General features: G+C 39.0%; 1 pseudogene; it reads left to right on the forward strand.

The window, feature by feature from the left end:
• Positions 1–2,963: 2,963 nt before the first annotated feature.
• Positions 2,964–3,976, forward strand: LOC129517512 (malate dehydrogenase, mitochondrial-like; annotated as a pseudogene).
• Positions 3,977–6,903: the final 2,927 nt, after the last annotated feature.

Consider the following 6,903-nt stretch of genomic DNA (forward strand, 5'->3'; position numbering starts at 1 on the left):
ATGCATTATCCTGTCATTTTTCTGGTATTTATACATAAACAAACAAATAACTGATATAAAATGAGTATCGATAAATATATGGATGCACACACACATACCTCTTCTCCCCAAAACAGATGATTGCTAATGGGCAAAAAATATACAAGATGACAGTAATGACTACTAAATACACAAAGAGATACTACTACACAAACTGTAGCTAAAAGATACAGACTATATTAAAGAAGACTAGGTTACTAGGTTAGTACACAGGGAATCTGTTCCATGAATAGAACTATATGACTAATTCAGCTGGTCACCATGGACCAATGAATTTGCCCATTGGGACAATAACAATCTCTATAATTTTGCAAAAATTAGTGTGACACTATAACAAATGTTCTGTTTGTTTTTATGCTTTAAATATTTTTTCCTATTCAAACAATTCCTTGCTCAAACTACTTATTCAAATACCCCTTACTAATGTATATTTATACTAACAAATATTTTAAATTTTCATTTTCTGAATTCCTTGTCCATTTATAAACTAAACAGGCTAGTAAGTCTTTAATTGTGGAAGATAAATATAATTGTAACTATCTCAAAAATAAGCTTAAGTATTAAATTAAGCATTTATAGAATATATGTATATTTTTCTATGTAGATGAAGGAGAAGCTATCAGTGATCTTGCAAAAATAAAATATAATTTATCCATACAGAAAGTAATTACACTAAACCATAGTATTAATATTTTTCCTCATGAGCTCTAGAATATTCTAGGGCCATGCATACTAGAGTCCAAATAAATAGGAATATTTATATTCCTCATAAATATGCCAAAGATTATACTTTTATTAAGTCAGATACACAGAAAATATAAATCGATTTCTGTGGGGAAAGAGAACTTATAATATAGATAAGAGCTCTTGAAATTTATTATGCTGTTTTTATGATATGAATAATTATATATTCACCTAAACTGCAAAATTGTAAGCATGCTGAAATCTATGTGTATTAGCAATATGTAGCACATTTGTAATATAATATCAAAATAAATTTATTTTTATTTCTAAAATTTACAGGTGGATATTGAACACTCTGGACTAACAAAAGTATGTGAAATAAAAAACATACAGTTAGATGTAATTTCAGAGGGTTAAAGTGGCTGAGGAAAATATATAAGCTCTTCTCATTATACTTAACTTTAGTGTCTTAAAGTATTAAATTGGAAATTAGTTCGATAAAAGTGATAATTAACATCATGTCACTGATCTTGTCCTATCAGTCCTTAAGAAATTAATGCCCTGACATCGCATGCATCACTTCATCACAATGAATTCACATTCCATTGTATTTCCAGTATAACGGGTAATGGAGTCCTTTTCTAATTATCTGTCGCAGTGGATAGGAGAAAACAGAATGTACAAAGAGAAAAAGTGGCTCACGGGACAACAACGATAAAGGGACCCTTGGTTTGAATGGAACGTTGGTGAGGTACAGAAAAATAAAAATATGTAAGTAAAAATAAAATATCAACAGATGATTCCACTTGAAAGGGAAAACCCTACAGATAATCTCCAGTGATCTACTAAGTAAATAATGGCCACTAAGCTATATAAAATTTATGTAATACGTAGCTGTACAGTTATATCAATTTTCTTAAGGACATTTGTAGATCAATGTGTTTGAATTCTTCATAAAATGATTCAATTTTCTTAAGGACATTTGTAGATCAATGTGTTTGAATTCTTCATAAAATGATTCAATTCCTACTACACAATCTCTTTCAGAACATTGCCATTACTATATTTCTAGTACTATAATCCAACATAGTCTAGATAAAGAGTTCACATTTAACTAAATAAGTAATCATGAAGCTAAATGAATAAAGGGTGTAGAACATGTCTACCATCATCTACAACATCCTAGACCTTGTGCCAAAACATTTGTGAAAAAAAGGTGTGCAAGAAATCTATATATTTTTGTTCTCAATGGCCTCATTTTGGACTGAAATTCTTTGCTTTACATTTTTAATTTGGAAAAAAGAGGAGTGTAGAAAATAAAAGCAACATTACTGTTCAGACTCCAACAGAGCAATATCTAGGCTTTATTATATCACTTTGATCAGATGACTGGGTATTATAAATTTTAAATTTCATCTCTATGGAAACTATACAATCACTTATCTTCTAGAAATAAAAAGAAAACATTTTGAAATGTTTCTGAAACATCCTGAAAATAATTTAGTAGTTATGAAATATTTATACAAGCTGTATTTTTTAACCCAAGTAAGAATACTGTAAGTATAAAAACAAGTGACATCATTGTCAAAGGCACTGTTAGAAATGTAGATTTTCACTCCACTTGCTAAAATAATTAAAACTATATAAATAATGGTTTTGGCTTCCATCTTTCCTGGGTTTTAGTGTGTTGAAAGGAGTGCTGCTTTCCCCCCAACAATAAAAAAAAAAAAAAAGAGCTACACCAAGTTTAAATTATATGGCTTTTCTTGAACTACCAGAGTTGAGGTCAATGGCCCCAAATCTAAAGGAAGATCGTGACACTGCAGGGAGAATGAAAGAACATGCACTCGCCTGGGTTAGACATAGACACTGCTAAGAAGAATTGAGGTGGAATCAATGGCAATTGGTGAAGATCAAACATGACCTGGTGAGACAATGCAAAACCCCTGAAACTGGCATCGGAAATTGGAGGAGTCCATATACTCTTACATGTCCTTTTCCAACAAAACCCAAAAGGCTCTCACGGAAAGACTGGACAGACCCTAGAGAAATACCCACTGTGATGCAGGCCTGTGGAAGGGAAGCCACAGCCACAAGGGAAGGACAAGAAAGTCTACCAACATAGTTCTCTAGATCCAGCACAGAACAATAGCCTCAATCTGTAGGGAGAAGGTTGGTGTCACCTGCCCGCCGCCGGCTCCTGCGCCTGCTCTTCGGCTCCCCAGGGGCTCCAACCAACCATGCCCTCCGCCCTTGCCTGCCGCACCGGCGCCGCTCTCCTCCGCAGCTTCAGCACCTCGGCCCAGAACAATGCTAAAGCAGCTGTGCTTGGGGCTTCCGGAGGAATTGGGCAGCCCCTTGCGCTGCTTCTCACGAACAGCCCCTTAGTGAGCCGCCTGACCCTCTGCAATGCTGCTCATACACCCGGAGTGGCCGCAGATCTGAGCCACATCGAGACCAGAGCAACCGTGAAAGGCTACCTCGGACCTGAGCAGCTGCCGGGTTGCCTCAAAGGCTGCGATGTGGTGGTTACTCCAGCCGGAGTCCCGAGAGAACCAGGCATGACACGAGGTGACCTGTTCATCCCCACTGCCTCAGTTGGGGCCACCCTGACGGCGGCCTGCGCCCAGCATTGCCCCGAGGCCATGATCTGTGTCATTTCAAATCCGGTCAACTCCACCATCCCAACTGCAGTGGAGGTTTTCAAGAAACACGGAGCTTACGACCCCAATAAAATCTTCGGGGGGACGACCCTGGACATTGTCAGGGCCAACACTTTCATTGCAGAACTAAAGGGTTTGGATCCCGCGCGAGTCAGTGTTCCTGTCATTGGCGGTCACGCCGGGAAGACCATCATCCCCCTGATCTCTCAGTGCACCCCCAAGGTGGACCTTCCCCAGGACCCGCTGATAGCGTCACTGGGCGGGTCCAGGAGGCCGGCACGGAGGTGGTGAAGGCCAAAGCTGGAGCAGGCTCTGCCACCCTGTCCACGGCGTCTGCTGGAGCCCGGTTTGTCTTCTCCCTTGTGGATGCAATGAACGGCAAGGAAGGGGTTGTCGAATGTTCCTTTGTTAAATCCCAGGAAGCCGACTGTGCCTATTTCTCCACACCGTTACTGCTGGGGAAAAAGGGCATCGAGAAGAATCTAGGCATTGGCAAGATCTCCCCTTTTGAAGAGATGATAGCGGAAGCCATCCCCGAGCTGAAGGCCTCCATCAAAAAGAGAGAGGAGTTTGTGAAGAACATGAAATGAAAGGGCAGCCAGCTAGCAGTCCGTTTCCCTAACCTATGAAGGCATCGTGTCCCTGCAAAGCCATCTCCTGCCCTCATGTTTCCGTTGCGTTAACCGCGAGTGTCATGTTAACGTCACCGCCCTTTCCAATCGCAGGTCCGTCGATGCGTGCATCAATAAAAGCAGGCTTCCATTTTCTTAAAAAAAAAAAAAAATCTGTAGGGAGAAGAAAAACAGCCATTGTGGATCTTAGCGAATGGTGAACAGTCACTGCATTTGGGATGATAAATATAAAAACTCCTCCTAGAGAAGAGGAATGACTATGCATGGAGGCTACAACTACAATTTGGAGAAGCAAGATAACCAACAAGCCACACACGCTCAGGTCAATGGTACATGCTGTGCTGTGCTCACTGTGAGGGTAAGAAGTTTTGAATAAGGTGCCCCTAAATGCTGCTTTAAATGCCCCTAAATAAGGTGCCCCTAAATGCAGATTAGAACTGGAACAGAATAGGAGAGTTATAAAAGTGTACAAAGAAACATTCTGAGTCACATTAAAAGTGACACAGTATCACCCAGTCATGGCAGTGTTTCATTAGGATTTCCATCACTTGGTAAATGCCAGCATCTTAAGTCCTGTACTTTTCCCAGACCCCCTGTTTGAGGTTGCCCTCTGGATACTAATTGTCTTAGTAGTCATTAACATCTCAATTTAAAAGGAGTCTCCTTGCGTGTCTGTGACTATGATTTATTATTAATGATACTGATGATTAAACTTGTTTATCTCTTTGAACTTCAAATTAGCAATCATATATACTCTACTCATATAAGACATATATTTTCCCCCTCTGAGAATATAAATTTCATCATTTAAGACATCATGAAATAAATTCATCACCACAAAAACATCATGAATCTTATATTGTATGTGCATAGCATGCAAAAGTAACCAAATCAGTTAGTCAAAGCAATTTCCCTGGAGCGCCTGGGTGGCTCAGTCTACTAAGCATCTGCCTTCAGCTCAGGTCATGATCTCAGGGTTCTGGGATCAAGTCCTGCATTAGGCTGCTCGCTCAGTGGGGAGTCCCCTTCTTCCTCTCCCTCTGCCCCTCCCCTCAGCTTGTGTTCTTTCTCTCACTCTCTCAAATAAATAAGTAAATAAAATCTTAAAAAAACACAATTTCCCTTCGATGTTCTTATTGAAATGTTGCCTTTCTTGAGAGAGAGAGCAAGAGAGGGAGGGTGGGGGGTCGGGGGCAGAGAGAGAATCTTAAGCAGGCTCCATGACCAACAAGGAGCATGACCTGGGGCTTGATGTCACAACCCTAAGATCATGACCTGGGCCAAAATCAAGAGTCTCCCACTTAACTGACTGAGCTGCCAAGGTGCCCCTAAATGCTGCCTTTTTATAACCAATTCATCAAAATTGCCATTTGCACTATCATCTGAATAACCACCAGTATTGTGTAAATTTCATAAAGTTGGAGCTAAATCACAATAGAATATATGTATTTTCTTCTGGAGATAATATGATATCTGTAAAACAAAAATTAATATGATAAATATTTGTGGAACACCAATATAGCAGCATTAATAAATAATCCAAATCCTTTAGTGATATCAATTTATCAACATCTCTTCTAAATCAAGTGATTTCACTTGTGGATATTTATCCAAAAGAATAAAAATCAGAATTTTAAAGAGATGTGTACACTCCTATGTTCATTGCAGCACTATTCACTATTAAGTTGGAAACAACTTAAATGTCCATTGATGATGCATGGATAAAAATGATGTAGTATATACAACAACGGACTATAATAAAGCCTTTTAAAAGAAGGAAATTCCATAATATGTGACAACATGGATGAACCTGAAAAATATATGCTAAATGAAATAAGCCAGTCATAGGAAGACAAATATTGCATAATTCTACTTATATGAGGTCTCTAAAACATATTCATAGAATCAGAGAGGAATGTCTCAGGGGCTGGAGAAAGGGGGAAATGAGAAGTTACTAATAAATGGACATAAAATTTCAGTTAAGTAAGATGAAAAAGCTCTAGAGATCTGCTGTACCACATTGTACCTATATATATTTTTTTAAGATTTTATTTATTTATTCATGAGAGACACAGAGAGAGAGGCAGTGACATAGGCAGGGGGAGAAGCAGGGTCCTCACAGGGAGCCCAATGTGGGACTCGATTCATGGACCCCAGGATCATGCCCTGAGCCAAAGGCAGACACTCAACTGCTGAGCCACCCAGGGATCTCCATTGTACCTATATTCAGTGATAATAATGTATTGTACATTTAAAACTTTGTTTAAAAGGTGGATTATGTTAAATATTCTTACAACAATAACATTTTTAATCACTTTTTTTTTGCAAAAATTATAGTATGATGGTTTACAAGTGCATGATTACCATTTTATCTCAAAAAATATCAATCAGCCATGGGGCACCTGGGTGGCTGAGGCAGTTAAGTGCCTAACTTAGGCTCAATGGTGACCTCAGGTTCCTGGGATCGAGCCCCACCTCAGGTCCCCTTCACCCTCTGTCCCTCCCTGCTTGTACTCTCTCTCTCCCTCTCAGATAAGTAAATAAAATATTTAAGAAAAAAAAGAAGGTATCAGCCCTATTAAAAATCAATCTGGAAGAGCCTGACTGAGTCCATAGAACATGCAACTCTTGATCTCGGGTTGTGAGTTCCAGCCCCACATTGGCATGGAGCCTACTTAAAAAAAATATCAGTGTCCCACGGTTTCTTTGGAAATGTCATAAGGGATAATGGTGTTTCTTAGATAAGGAACCATAAAACCCATGAAGTCTATCACACTTTACAAAGAGAAATTACATCAAAACCCTTTAGTTTTATTTTAAAAAGAAAGAGAAACTTTGATTTCTCGTATTTATTTCCAGTCTACAACAGGTCTGGATCTCCATTT

This window comes from Nyctereutes procyonoides, unplaced genomic scaffold (assembly GCF_905146905.1).
Source record: "Nyctereutes procyonoides isolate TBG_1078 unplaced genomic scaffold, NYPRO_anot_genome, whole genome shotgun sequence".
Taxonomy (NCBI): Eukaryota; Metazoa; Chordata; class Mammalia; order Carnivora; family Canidae; genus Nyctereutes; species Nyctereutes procyonoides.